Source organism: Taeniopygia guttata, chromosome Z (genome assembly GCF_048771995.1).
Source record: "Taeniopygia guttata chromosome Z, bTaeGut7.mat, whole genome shotgun sequence".
Classification (NCBI taxonomy): domain Eukaryota; kingdom Metazoa; phylum Chordata; class Aves; order Passeriformes; family Estrildidae; genus Taeniopygia; species Taeniopygia guttata.
The window spans coordinates 65,135,517-65,150,625 of record NC_133063.1 but is presented as its reverse complement, the minus strand read 5'-3'; the positions used below and the strand labels follow the sequence as shown (position 1 = coordinate 65,150,625).

The following is a 15,109-nucleotide window of genomic DNA, read 5'->3' as shown; positions in this document are numbered from 1 at the left end:
GTGAGGATCTGATAGGGAGCTGTGTTATGTTTAATAGTATATTCATCATGTAGATGAGATGAATTGTGTAAAACTTGCTTAAATAATGTGTGCACACTCTGGGGTATCTATGTGTTTGAGGACAAAGAGCTGAAAGAAAGTGAAAGTATCCTATTAAACCTAATTTAAGAATGGCTTTAGCATTTGTGAAGTGTAGGGCCTCATTAAAGCCACCATTCCTGGAATCCAGGCAAAACACTTTGCACAATTCAACTGTTGTTTCTACAACTAATTATTTTTATTTTCTAATATATGCCTTGTACCACGAGCAAAGAGCAGATTTCTTCCCCCATTCCATTTAGCACAGCTTCAAATGCTTACAATAAAGGTGAGTGCATTTTACTGCTCTTTGGCTGCAGCTAATTTTGTTCTATAACAAAACCAATTAGACTGGTGTAGTCCCAATTTTTCCCCCTCATTTCCAGCTGCTGAACCTGGATCTCTCTCAAAAGTACTTTCTTCCTTAGCCACAATATTTTTTTAATGTCATCATCTACTGATTGTTGTTTGGTTTAAATAGAAGAGATGAGAAAGCAATGGAACAGGCAGCTTCAGAACAAAAATTGGAACATGAAGAGACACTTCAAGTCTTTGCTTTTCTACTGATGAGGCAATCTCTATTTATGAAAAATAAATTAATTCCCTGCTTATGTTTGCTGTTTTCCTAGTTATATGCATTTTCACCATTAATTAATGGAGAGATGAGAGATGGCAGAACAACAAGCCCTGTGCAATATGAATGGATGCTTGGGCTGACTGAATAGCTATTCTCCTTCAAGCATTGTTTTAGGTGGTGGCTGCATCAAGGATAAGACTCTTTCTCCCTTTTTGTGGTGCATCCTGAGCAGCCGCTAGAGACCTAACCATACATCTGAATAAAGGGTAGGAATCTTACCAAGAGGCAAAACATTAGTACGGCAGATAATATAATGTTCTGTACAGAAAAAAAAAAAAAAACCACTCCTTGGTTTGCTTATTTAAAAAAACCAATTCTCTATAGAGACTGTTGGAGAGAAGCAAGTTCTTTCTAGCTGTCCAGCTCCAGTGCATGTTTAGTGCAAATAGATGTATTTGACTACTGGCCTGTCTTGAAATTCTTCCTCTGTAGGTCTTTTGTCTAGTTTAGATGTCATTTAGATGTCATAGTGTAAACAGGTGCTGTGTCTTTGTCTTATGTTAAAATAGCAAAGGATCAGAGGGAGAGCACCTAGCCTTTTACCACCCATGTCTGTGTTGCATGCTAATTACTTGCTACAGTATTAAACTATTTTTGGTAGGTACCAAGAAAATTTCATCCCTTTTTTTAAGATCTGGCTAAAAGGAGTAAGGAGCTACAGCATCTTCACATTTCCTGAGAAAATAGTGTGCAATAACTGGAGAAGAGAAGATCCTCCATACTGCTATATTCGTGCTGTACACGCTAACGTCTTGTTAGGTTTTGGAAAAAGTTCCATATAATGCCTAAAACACAACACATCCTTAAGAATGACAAGAGTGTATTTAAAAACTTAATATTAACAACCTTAACAATCTATCCTAGCAGTAAAATGAAGGAAAGTGCAAGCAGGTAGAGAAAGTTCCTTAAAAATGTGATACTCCTTTAATCCATGTAAGCTTGTCACAGAGCTCTGTAATAAAGCTAAGTCATGTGAATTTGTAGTTAAAAGATGAACCAATTAGAGACTGAATAATTTGTGATATAACTGATAATAGGTCAAAGCAAGGTTATTGCAGGAAATGGACTTGACTTTGGAAAGAACATTGGATATTTGCAGGGCTAGCAAAAACAGCTTCTCAAATTAAAGTGTTAGTAAGCAGTGAAAGAACAGAAGTGAATCTCATTAAGAACAAATATAAGGGTATATTAGGGTATAAAATCAGAATCAAGGACCACAGTCAGTGAAACAAAACCAATACAATGAGGAGGGCAATATTCCATGTATGATTTGAAAGAAATCATGTTTAGTTTTCATTCCAATGTGGACTTTTCTTTTCAAAAAGGAAGCCATTTATATGTGCATTTGGTATTTAAATAATGCAAAAATCCAGAAGAAGCAGGCCAAAATTGCAGCTCACTTATTCTCAAAGCATGCACAATACCAAAGATACGGCGAAGAAAATCATAGCAAATTATCTGCAGTACAGTAAGAGCAATCTCTACTGCTGGGCTTCCGGATGAAGTCTTCCTCATGACAAGACTGTATTGACAAGTCTATCTCTGGTTTACTTCTCAAGAAGTAAATGGCAAGGCACCTAGATGAGTTTGACAAGAGATATATCTATACACAAAAAAATGGACCTCCACCTTCTTATGGAACCTGTTGCTTTGCTTTCTGTTAAAAAACCCACCATGCCTACCCCTGGCTGAACATTTTACACACAACTCCAGACAACCACACCACTCCTGCTCATATGATGACACAAGGGAAATATAATGTAAAAGGAGGCAGTATAACACATATAAAGCACAATATTTTTTATTTAGAACTCCACAAAAGAACTAAAAACCCCCTTAAATATATACACATACATCCAAAGATGTCAAAATCACACTTCTCATCTTGACTGTAAATGTAAATGGAGAAACCATCCTTTCTCACACCTAGGGCTGTGAGAAATATGTTTTCATATGGGAAACACAGAGACTATGACATATGTCACAAAAGTCTAAGTAACACATACATTTTTTTGTTCTGATTTGTCTAGTGACCACTTCAAAATTTTTTCTATTTTTGCCATCATTCCTAAAGATGCCTATTTCTTTGCCTTGTTACATCCTGTGCTATAACGGTATCACCTCAGTCTCCTTGGGTCTTCCATACATGTACTGGCATGACTGGAATTTCTGTGAAAACATAAAGAAAACATAAGGATTTAGAGTGGATTTGCAGGTGCAGGAGAAAAAACAAGAGCTTGCCAGCCAAACTTTATTGGGTTTGCATGGCAAGCTTTTGGTAGGGCAGGGTTGCTGGGGTGGCTTTTGTGAGAAACTGCCAGAGACTTCCCCCATGTCCAAAAGATCCAGTGCCAGGGTCTAGGATGGAAGTGGTTAAAAATCTGCCCAAGAGCAACTGCAGCCTTAGAGAGGAACGTGAGAGGAGCTACTCTGCAGACACAAAGTCAGTGGAGAAGGAGTGTCGGGAGATTATCCAGGCATCAAAGCTGAGATTTCCCCAGAGACCCTGCTGCAGATCATGGTGAGGCAGATGTGTCCATGCAGCCCATGGAGGACCATGGTGGAGGAGAGATCCAACTGCAGCCCATGGAAGACCTCAGGCAGTCTTCTGAGGCAGGTCAATGTCTTTGAAGGAGTCTGTGACCCCATCAGAAGCCTGTGCTGGAGCAAGTTTGCTAACAGAATTTGCGATTCCATGGGAACCCACAGTGGAGCAGCCTATTCCTGAAGAACTGTATCCCATGGAAGGGACCCGCACTGGAGCAGTTAATGAACTACAGAACACGGGAAGGACCCACATTGGAGAGAATGTGAAGGAATATCTCCCATGGGAGTGATCCAGCACTGGAGCAGTGGAAGAGTGTGAAGAGAAAGAAGTGACAAAGTGTGTTGAACTCACCACAGCCCCCATTTCTCATTCCCCTGTGCTGCTGCTGGGATGAGGAAGAGAAAGAAGGCAATGAAGATGAACCCAAGAAGAAGGGAGGGATGGGGGAAGCTTTTTTAAAGATTTGGTTTTATTTTTTATTGTGTCATTATCCTACTCTGATTTGCTTAGCAATAAAATAAATTTCCCCATCAAATCAATTTTGCCCAGGACAGTGGGGGATCTCCCCCGAGCCTTATCTCAACCCATGAGCCTTTTGTTATATTTTGTATCTGTCAGATGAGGAGAGGAGTGACAGAGCTGTTTTATGGAAATGTGGTGTGAACTCACTACATAAACCCATTAATTAATTGCAGATGAAATGAAGAACCAAAGGGGAAGAAACTTTTGCTTTACAGCAACTTTCACTTCAAAGTATGTGAAGAGAAAAGAAAGGACAAATTTTCAATTACACAACTATACCATCCCCTTAAAAGGTGAACCCAGGTATTGCAGCACACTACCAGTCTCACCAGTGCTCACAATGGATTTTACTTTCAGGTGCAGGGAAGAAGCCATACTTCTTCATACAAGTGAGGATGCTGGAAGCATTACACTTTCAATAGTTTTATCTTTCCCTTTTCTTCATGTTCTGCAAGTTGGTCCAAGGAGTTGCTTTCAGAAGTGGAGCAGTGAAGTGAGACTTCCCAGAAAATTCTGCTTATAGACATTAGAACTCCAGAAAAAAAAAAACACCAAAAAAACCCCAAAAAAAACCAACCAAACAAAAAAACAGTAAGAGAAGATGGATGAATGTGCTCTAAATATTATGGAATTGAAGGTAAAGATGAAGTCCTTGAGGAAAATACTATATTAAAAACCAGTGACTTTTAAGGGTCACTGGAAATTCAGCCTGAAAATTTCTTCATTGTTAAAAGAAGTACTTTGAAAAAGGCAATGTAAGTGATGCTATCTGCCTGATTCTTTAAAAAAAACAGATTTTTACTTTTTTTTTTTTTTTTTTTTTCCTTCAAGCATGTAAATACAGTGCTTGGTAAATAAGCTGCAACATTTTGAATAGAAAAACTCACAGAAAAGCAGAAGCAATCAAAATGGGTGCCAAGCTATGAAGAACTGCTTTGATAATAGGGCTCTGGGAAAGAAAGGCAGCTCAGATATGTTGTCAAGAGAGATATGATGGAATGCAGCAAGAGTAAATAGGTGAATTAAGAAATTCAGCAGTACAGACACTGTTATGTTACCTTTAATTGTTCTGCAGAAAGATTTTACACCTCCTGAGAAGTACATATTTCTGACAAGCAAAATTGGCAGATATTTTGCTACAGAGAACCAGTGCAGAATATGTTCCTTCTCTGGAAAGGCAGGAGCTAGCAGCACTTAGTGGTATAAAAAACAGTCATTGTGATATGTATTACTTAGTAGCAATAATCTGAGTATTGGAAAGCATTCATAATTAATGCAACCCCACATCTTCATAATTACGTGTTTGACCACTTCACAGACCAAAGAAAAAGAAAGGCAGACACCTAGCCAGGAGACGAGAAAGGAACAAAGCAGAACTTTTTTTTGTTCCCTAGTGATATAGTCCTAGTATATAAATTTAAACAAGGAGTATGTAGGATGAAAGATCAACTAGATTTGAAATATTCCTTACACATTCACAGAAAAGAAAAAAAAAAAAAACAAAAAACAAAAAAAAAAACCTGGAAATTATCTTGTCTGTGTCCTAAAGCTGTACTGTATGTCAAACTGACAGATTCTTTATTTAACTTGTAATGATTTCTAGTTCTGGAAATCCCACAACCTTTCCAGCCAGCCTGTTCTGTGACTGCACTATCCCTAGTGTCAGATAATTCTCCTGTGCCTAAACCTAGCCTTGCTACTTTACTTTCTATTCATCACGGACATGGAGAACCCACTATCCAATGATCTTCCTACGGGTCTTTTAGATATTGCCATAAAGTTTGCATGTTACCTAAAGGCTGTTATACTATCCTCCACAAAGGAGTGGTATAACCTGTGTATCACAAAGCTGTTTACACAGGAAAAATGATATCTTCCCTGAAGAATAAAGTGTACAAGCCTGATGAGTTAAAAAACTACATACTGATTGTGAAATTGTCCTCTTGTTCATGGTGCACCATTGAATGTGCACATATCTGCTCTGCAGATGACAAATTCGGACCTGTACTTTGGATGTCATCCACAGAATTTTTAGGTTGCATTGCCAAAAATAAAATCTACATCTGTCTCATTCAAACCCAAAGAAAACCAATTATGGATGAGTTCTGATCTCCACTGAATTCATAGGAAGGCTAAGCAATAAAGCAGAATATGGACAGCTCTTTGACAAGTCAAGGTGTTACAAATGCAGGAGTCACAATCTCACCTCAAGTAGATAAAGTCTGCTTCAGATAATGATATTCCAGACCAAGCTTGCAATCAGATGACCGTTGCTATCTGCAAGCCATTGGGTACAGCTGAATATAGGCATAGCCATCTCATTTGATTCAGCTTTTGTGTGTCCAGCTGAAGATGGGCCAAGGATTTTCTTCTCAGTGGACCATGAATTGAACTGATAAAATCAGGTGCTGTCTATAGTTTCCAGTAATGTACAATGCATTTAAAATTACTCATTATTTCTGAAAATGTACCCCATAAACTTTTTCTACTGAAGTCTGTTCTCCATTTTTAAGTTCTACTTCCTGGTGCCAGATTAGTGGCATATCTTTCACATCTTCCAAATTACTTTAAAATGGACTTAGTTTTAAAAGCAGGACAGTAGCCAATTCCTCCAGAATAGGATTTAGTATTTTTCTGTTGTCCCTGATACGTACATTGTGCAAGATGATGTTTTAGGATGGCTGCCTCATAAAATTTTCCTCCACTAATATTCAAGATGGCAACATTTTGATTTCTAAAACACACTTTCTTGATACATCAGTTTTGAAAATTTTCTGCTTTTTCTAGGTGAGTTACTTGTCCCTTAATTATGTTTGGATGTTGCTTCTGGCTGTGACCCAGAAAGAGGGTACTTGTCTTGCCATAACACCATAGTTGGCTTTAATTTTAACATTTTTTGGCATATTCTTACAGCCATTTCTAGATGTATTTCTGGTGAAGAAAGACTGGTCTTTGGGTGTTTGCCAATGGAAACAATGGCAAAGCCTTTTTTTTTTTTTAAATTTGAGCTGAAAGCAGTCTGATAAAATGAAGTTTCTGCAATTTGTTGAATTATTAAACTAAGCAGAAATTGTTAATAATTTTAAACAAGAGAACTTACAGGTTTCTTCTCTTGGTCTCACTCAACTTTAATTGCCCTCTTTGAATTAATGCTCAAAGACAATTATTGTTTATATCACAGCAACACCTAGAGGTTCCTACTGAAATCAGAATGGTCTGCACAAAGTACAGAAAAGTGAGACAACTCATATTCTGCAATACAAAGTGGTCAGCAAAAGAAAGAGCAGAGGAAGCAGTAGGAGCCAAAAGAATGTGCCTGTGCTCACAAAGGTGCTGAGATGCACCTTTGGCACCTAAGTGGCAACCCAAATATCTCACCATCCTGCTTCTAGAGATCATAGCCAAAACCAGATGGACACCAGCATTGCACTTATTCTGGGACCCAAGCTGCAGGGAACACAGCGCTGGGGCAGTCCCCACAGGCACTAGTGGAAGAAAAGCACCTGTTAGGGTAAACACATCCAAGAACAGCCCTATCTACATCACAGCAGAATTCTGAGTCTAGAGCAGTGCTGGGAGGAGTGTGAGGAATATGAGGAAGTGCATAAGGAAGGAGTGGTTTGGCTTATCAAAATGTTTTATAACAGCTCTGCTTCTATGTAGTTTTGGAACTAACTAATGATTTAGAAATGACAAATGGAAAATGTCTGGGCTCACTTTCTCAAGCTCCTGGGGTTAAATAGGGCTACAAAATATCCCAGGGTTTGGAAACCACCTAGCAATGTACATTCATTTTTGACTGCAGGTTTTTATTGGAGCTTTAGTGGAGAGAGTTTCAGTTTTGAGGTTAAATTATTGGTTGGAGAGGACAAGAACGGACAAAAGACAAGGGGTACCACATACAACCTGCAAGCTGGATGTGTAACAAGAATGATTTGGAAATACTGCAAAGAGCAAACTGATCCTGGTGGTAGTGTCAATAGCCTCCCCTGTGAGCACTAATTATATTATTACAGAAACAGACTAACACAAAACTAAAGCACAAAAACATACATTTAAGATCTGGCCAGATGCCAGTGTGCTCAAGGTACATTCTTCATAGCAGCAGTATGATATTTTGTTATTTGTTTTGCTGGACTGCCCAGGAGCACTAATGGTCAACTTATGTTCTCCTGTGGTCCATGCATAAAAATACAGAATGCAAACATATCACCTACCTGCAAAGAGATCACAAGGTATATGCAAGGTCAAAGGGGTACTGGCAGCCTAAGATGGTGTACTCCAGTGAAATGGCCATTTGTCTCCACATATCCATTGTCTGCCTGTTATTAAAGCACAGAACTTTGAAAAAAGGCTTTGAGGGACAGCATTACTTTAATGATGTTTTCAGTAATATTATCATTAAGGAAGCATATGGATTTTTTTTAGTAATGTCTCATTTTGCCTGCAATCCTCTTACTTCATACCTATTAGAAGAAATGTTCCAAACCAAACATATTGTGATGTATTGTAATGAAAGAGGTCACTTAGACAAGCATCAATAGCTGTTTGTGAGAAAACAAGGACATTACAAAAAGTATATCAGCCCCTTGCTTGATGCTTCAAGTTTAAATAAATAGCATCTTCCATTTCCTGGATTGCAAATAGCAAGTTTTTGGTAATGGTACTTAAGCAATTAAAAAAAACAGGGAGGAAGGGGAAGACTTTATTTTTGGTGGATCAGATGATGCTGATCCACCAAAGACCCACTTTAATTTTGGTGGATCAGATGACGTTGGAGAACGTTTGTGCATGTGAGGCGAATGACGGGGCATGGGGCCAGAGCCACATGGAGCGGATTTGTATGCAATGGGAATAAATCTGTGAAAACGTGTAAGAATTGCTGCAGAAGGAAATCTGCAGCCGCCTGAGCCAGGCAGTTGAATGGCAGAGAGGATGGAGGCTATTTGAATACTGATGTGGCCCTCACTTTCTTCCATTTCCATTAATGACATGCTCATCAAGGGCAAACAATGGGACCGGCTGCCTGCGCCTGTCACACTGTGTGGGTGCTGGGAATGCCAGGCTGTCATCCCGGGGCTGCATTTAGAGACCTGCACGCTAATAAGAAGTGCTCTCTGCCGTCAATGCAGACAGGTGCTTCCGAGGCTGGGACATGCTCCATTCCCTTTCCCTGAAACCCTCCTCTCCCGGCCCCCTGACAGACACCATGAAATGCACAAATTAACAGCCCCATCATGTTGGGCTGCTGCTGCCTGCGGTGAAAGCAGAAAATCAAGTTGTCACCCAGGGTGCAGTGATAAAGCCACAGCCTCATTTCTCTGTTGGTGCCCTATAATAGCAAATGCCAGACAGCTGGATGGATTGGGAGGTTTTAGATTAGGGTCCTGATGCACTTTGGCCACTGAATTAGCAGTTGCTGTTTTCATGCAGATTATTTGTGTGCAAAGCAAACATCTGGAGAAAGCAAAGTCTCTAGGGTCAGATATTTGATACTTCTTTCCCCTAATGAAGCAGAAATAACAGAAATTCTACAGTGTCTACATCGGGAGATTCTACATCTCCCCATCAATGAAAAAGGAAAACCCTTCCTGGATTTGCCTTTAGAGATCTTCACAGCAAATGCCTAAGGCTATGCTTGCAAGCATTTGTGCACAGACAAACTGACAAGAATCTCAAACCTAGATGTGTGCTGAATTTTACAACAAAAGTGGTTGGAGAAAAGTCACAGCAGGTGTCTTTGGGAAGGAAAAAGAAAGGGTGAACACTCAGAAGTACTTTTATTTCCATAGTGCAACATACCTCTTTGCCAGCAGGTTCTTCCCTGTCATCAAGACTGACTGCAATGAGAGGGTCAGGCCATTTTCACACGAGTGGCTCAGCTGGAGTTGAGAATTGATGTCGAGAGCTCAGAACCCAAAGTGCGTCCACAGCCACCCTGAAACTCCAGTTGTCTCCTCACAAAGGCAGGTATATGAGCTTCTGAATTAAAAAAATATCCAAATGGAAGCAAAGAGAGCCATTGACAAGGAAAGTGATGACGGACAGAGACTGGACACACAGACATTTGCCCCACAGCAGGCACTGCACCAGTGATAAGGAACAGAGGGGCCTAAGCCCTTCAGAGTCCATGGAGTTTAATGACATAATGGCCTGAGAACTTCAACATAAAACAGGAAGAGCAACTAACGAAACTTACAACATAAAACCCCCCTCCTGTCATTTTTATAGTAATAGTAAAACACTTTATTGAATTTATGAGCTACATAATGACTATGAAGAATGTAACTTGAATTAGAACCAACTCAGAAGTATAATATCAACTATAAACCCTTTTCTATTACACCATCTCTTTATCATCATCCTATCTGGCTCTTTTTAAAACAAGGAATATTGCTTTTTTCAAAATTTAGTCTGAGATCCATCTCTTAACTTCTCAATAAATCAAGAAAACACCAAGCATCTGTAACAGAGACAGAGCCAAAAAATCAAGGTATGGAACAAGCAGATTTTACAGCTAGAGTTAGGAAATTATTGAAAACCAAAAAAAAAAAAAAACAAGCAACATTTCTGTGAAGACTGTGACTAGGAAGGCATGGAGGAACATCCTGAATCCTGAAGGCTTTGCTTGTGAAGCTGTGTAGTGAGGCATAGCACAGCATTATTAGGTGGTTCAGGCCCCAGAATATGTCATCAGCACAGACCTTTGAAACAAAACCACAACTCCACAATTCAACCCCTGAGCAGTCTGGAAGTCCATTTAGGAGCAGAAGCATTAGCAGGACTTTGTAGCACCCTCTCCAGAGCCCTTTCATACCCATGGTTTGACATGAACGATAAAGTCTGAGTAAAGCTGGAGAATGCATTGAGGGGCTGTTTATATCCAGATCCATTATTTTTGCAGAGGAGTTTGTAAATGAATAATTGTGGGGGAGGGAAATGTACATAACACAGCTATAGCAGAATGTTTTACTGTGTTTTCTGATTCCATTTTACTTCTTTAGTCTCTCTGGTCCCCAAGGATTTTTCTGAAGGGCCGATAAAATAAAATGGGTGAAACAAAGCCATAAGCCAGTTAAGTCTGAAAGACATGTCATCTCATCTAAAAAGAAGAAATGGACCATTTCCATGCCTAGGGCTGACAGCAACGCCTGAGCTAGCAATAGTGCTATTCCATTTGATTTATAGAATAATGGGGTGACAAATGATGACAAAAATAAACTTTTACTGCACTGAACTGCTCCTTTATTTATGAAATTTGGCCAAGTAGTGAAATCTTTTATCTGCAAGTTGTAACATGGAGTGGAAACGACCGATTATGGTGTGGTAATAGTAATCCAGTGATGGAGGCCGAGTCAGTCGGAAATGGATTGAGGTAAAATAACTACCGCACCATGATAAATGTGAACAGCGCTTTGCTGACAGATGATCTAACAGGTGTTCATAACAACTATATAAGAGGATTTATTTATGACTAGCCACAGCCGCAGCACTGTAAATCAACTCCAGCAGCTGCACACCACTGAAACCAAGTCCCTGATGGAGAAACAGTGCAAGAACCCAAAAGAACACAATTCACTCCAGAATCTTAATCATCAAATAACATGTTTTTTCAAGCAATTACACCACAGTGCAGAAATCAAAATTACTTTCAATTACATGAAGCTGAGCCACCAGCTAACTTTGCCCAAGCCCAGGCATTGGCAGAGGCCCACAAATCCATATGAAGCAGAACAGTTATTTTTTGATTCAGTATCAAAGAGGTGCCTTTTTTATTTTCCGATAAAAGTAACCACTTTGGTGCTGTTCTAGCATAGTGCTGACACACAGAAAGTAAGGGCAAGAAGAAAAGAATGGGAGTACACTTTGCCTTCCCACAGTGTACTCCTTCCTAGCTGTGTCAAACGTCTGTAGGGCTACAGTCCAAACTGTATCAATGAAATTACTGGATCACCAAAATCAACCCCCCATCCCACCAAAACACTGCTCTCTCATAGAATATGTTATGAGATTTTTAAGCCCAAATGATCCTGCTGTTTTGCTTTAGGGGATACACCTGCAAACATATAGAAAGACAGCTGAGGGAGGAATTAGTGGTACCAAGCGGGATGAGTTCCTGGGTTTTTGACAGTATTGAAAAAATGTCTAAAGAAATAACTGAACTGGTGTCTCTTTCTTCTCTCCTACCTCCTTCACAAGTGATGTTTCAGAGTCACTCACTTTTAAAAACGGATTCAGTAAGTGCTGGCATACTGTGCACTGCTGGTGCATACAAAGAACAATTAGGCGCCTAAAAGCCCTCACACAAATATACAAAATCAGGTAAAGCCAAAATGAAATTATAGGAGATTATAGATACTACAGGATCAAATTATTCTATGTGTTAAACACCATCTGCAAAGGGAGAGAAGTGCTCCACTGCAGTAAAGTATGCTGTTATATACAAGCAATTTCCTAGGTACCTTTAAGGAGATCAGAGGGTCTGCAGTGACCCAGGGCAGAGCCAGCTGCCCCTTGTGGACCTGCAGCTGGGGTCTGTCAAGGTCTCCAAGGGTGGCAGCTGTCACAACAGGGAGGCCTCAGACAGGTATAGGCTTCTCAGCCTAGAACTGCCCCCAGCAGATGTGCTACAGAAGGAAAAGAGCTGATGCTGCCTCTCCAAAGGGTCCTACCTTCCCTACACCTCCCTTGCCCACTGTGTTCCAGCTGCTGGGCTTAGGGTGCTGCTGTGAGCCCAGACCAGTGGGTGTCCCATGGTCCAAGACACGGCTGAAGCTCTGGAGGGTGGCTGGAAGCACCAGGGTGTTGTGCCTGGCAGCTGAACACCTGCCAGTCACGGCTGCTACAGGAGAAGGTCTTTCACCACCTCCCACCACATGTCCAGACTCCACCAGTGTTTTCACGGGATGGGAAGGTGTCCAGGACCCAAGTGCACTCTTTCCTGAACATGAGCTGTGACTTGTCTGCTGGTTTTGCAAGGCTTAGTCTAAATACCTCCCATCAAGGAGAAAAAACAGGTGTGGGCTGAGCCAGAAGGGGATATGAAGGTGTGGATGGCAACTCACAACTCATATGCTCCCTAAGATGGTGCTACGGGCAGAATCATCTTTCCTCTTCTCTGAAAGCCATGACTGGGCAAGTCACCAGGAGCAGGATGAGAGCAAGCCAAGACCTGGAGAGGACTGGAAAAACAGTGGTGGAAGCCAGCAAAACTCACTTTTCCCCTCTCTCCTACTTATGGATGATAGAAAAAATGAGTTTAGAATAATATTACGTGTAAAGATTTTTTTGTGTTGGAAGGGACCTTAAAGACCATCTAGTTCCAGCCCCCCTGCTAAGGGCAGGGATGTCACTAACTGCACTAGGCTGCTCAGGGCCCCATCCAATCTGTCCATGAACACTTCCAGGCACTGGGCATCCACAGCTTCTCTAGGCAATATAAAACTTGCCTCTGTGGCAATATAAATGTATATGCACCACAATGTACACAATTTAGGTGAATCAGGATTTGTGGCACTACAGTCACAGCAGGGGCTCAAGAGTTACCAGACATTGAAGAGTAGTTCATCTTGCACCTTTTGAGGCAAAACCAGTTATCTGAGGGACTGGAAATGCAGTGGCATTCACATTTCTCTTCCAAACAGATTAACTGGACTGTTCTATATAAAAACACAATTATACCAGCTGAGATAAGGACAGCAGAATTACTACTTTTATCACAAAGGGTCAGGCACAAAGGCTCCTATGAGCAATCAAACCACATACGTAAACATAGCAAAGCATGGCTTCTGCACAACAAAATGTTTTACTATATAAGTGTTAAACAAGTTAAAACATTATGTAAAAATAAACAGAAATGTGTGGAAGGGGAAAACAATAAACTATTAGAAAAAGAAGCTAACAGAGTCCAATCCTCACTTACTTGTTTCAGGGCACACACCGAAAGTCAGATGAGGGCTTGGGACAATTTTATTTACCTGAATACTGCTTACCAGAAACCATGTTAGGGCATGTAAGCACTAAGTTAAAATTAATTCAAGCATGTAAGATACTGTATGCAAAACTAGGCAGTTCAGTAACTGAATATTAAAAAAAATATATTAACACTACTTTTGGCAATGGACCACTGCAAAGCAAAGTGTGCAAAAGGATTTCATCCTATCACCAAATACCAGCAATTAGCCCAAAGGCTCAGATAAAGGGAATTTAGAGACTTTGGGTTTTGTATCCTATCTAATATGTATCTGTATATTTCTTTGCTGATGTACACCTGCAGTGGATGACCAGAACTTAAGTATATGTTGTGTTTAAAAAACAGGGGAAATAAAAGTAAATGTCTTCCCCAAATTTAAATACATTGCTTTGGAAATGTTGCAAAATGTCACCTTGTTCCTGAGTTAGTAGAAAAGATCATCAGGAAAGCTCATCTTATCTTTTCTACGTAATTCATTATTTCTTATACTGTATCATGTCCCAGTTCTAAAAACACTTTCATTATTTCCACTATCCTTTCACATATTATTCTATTTATATCTTCCATTATTTTGTCTCTAGCTCCAGAACCATTTTTATTTCTGCTATTTTTCTTTAGAAATTAATTATTAGAATTAAAGCAGATATGAAGGAAAAAACCATTATCTTTTTATACAACATCATAAAATATCACAGAAAAATAAGTAGAAATATTATATTATTTTTAGTGTCATGCATCAAGCCTATGTTTATATTCTGCCATCAAGAGTAACCAAACAATTTCTCCTTGCACCCTATTCTTTCAAAATGGTTCATTTTGGAGTAACTGAATTTGAAAGTTTGGTTGTTAAAAAGAAAAAAATAAAGAAAACCCTTACTCTTCACTAAGGAGAATATGCATATTTCTGTAGAAACAACCAGGCAGCAAAACAAAGGTAAACTATCAATCTCTCACTATGCAGAAACTTTCTTACCTGTTTGTCCTTGCTCTTGCTAAACAATCCTTTATGTCCGAGTTGCCAGCACTAGTCTTATAGCTTGTAGCAGACCACAGTATTTTTGTAGTCTTTTTGCGGTTCAGTACCTTCAGCATGATTAAAGTTAATAAAATGACACTCCAATTTCTCTTTATGGTAGCATATGTGAGTTGGTAGTTGTTATTGTTTTTCCTGTTTCTGAGTGTTCTGTTGCATTTGAAACCTTGCTAATTTAAGTAAATAACCCTCACCTCCCACTCCTTAAACTAGACTTTGATACAGGTGCTAACTATCTCAGCAAAACCCACGCAGCAGTCCTGCAGTACCATGCTTTAGCCTTCCTGCTGTGCCTCGAGCTGTGCATGCAGGCTTGTT

General features: G+C 39.8%; 1 long non-coding RNA gene across 1 annotated transcript; it reads right to left on the bottom strand.

Moving 5' to 3' along the window:
• Positions 1–2,500: 2,500 nt before the first annotated feature.
• On the bottom strand, positions 2,501–14,725 carry LOC115491172 (uncharacterized). The gene is made up of 3 exons (XR_003957147.4): positions 9,588–14,725; positions 8,003–8,107; positions 2,501–2,884 (listed from the first exon to the last, which is right to left on the bottom strand). It is a non-coding gene; the product is annotated as an uncharacterized lncRNA (long non-coding RNA).
• Between the last annotated feature and the right edge of the window lie 384 nt (positions 14,726–15,109).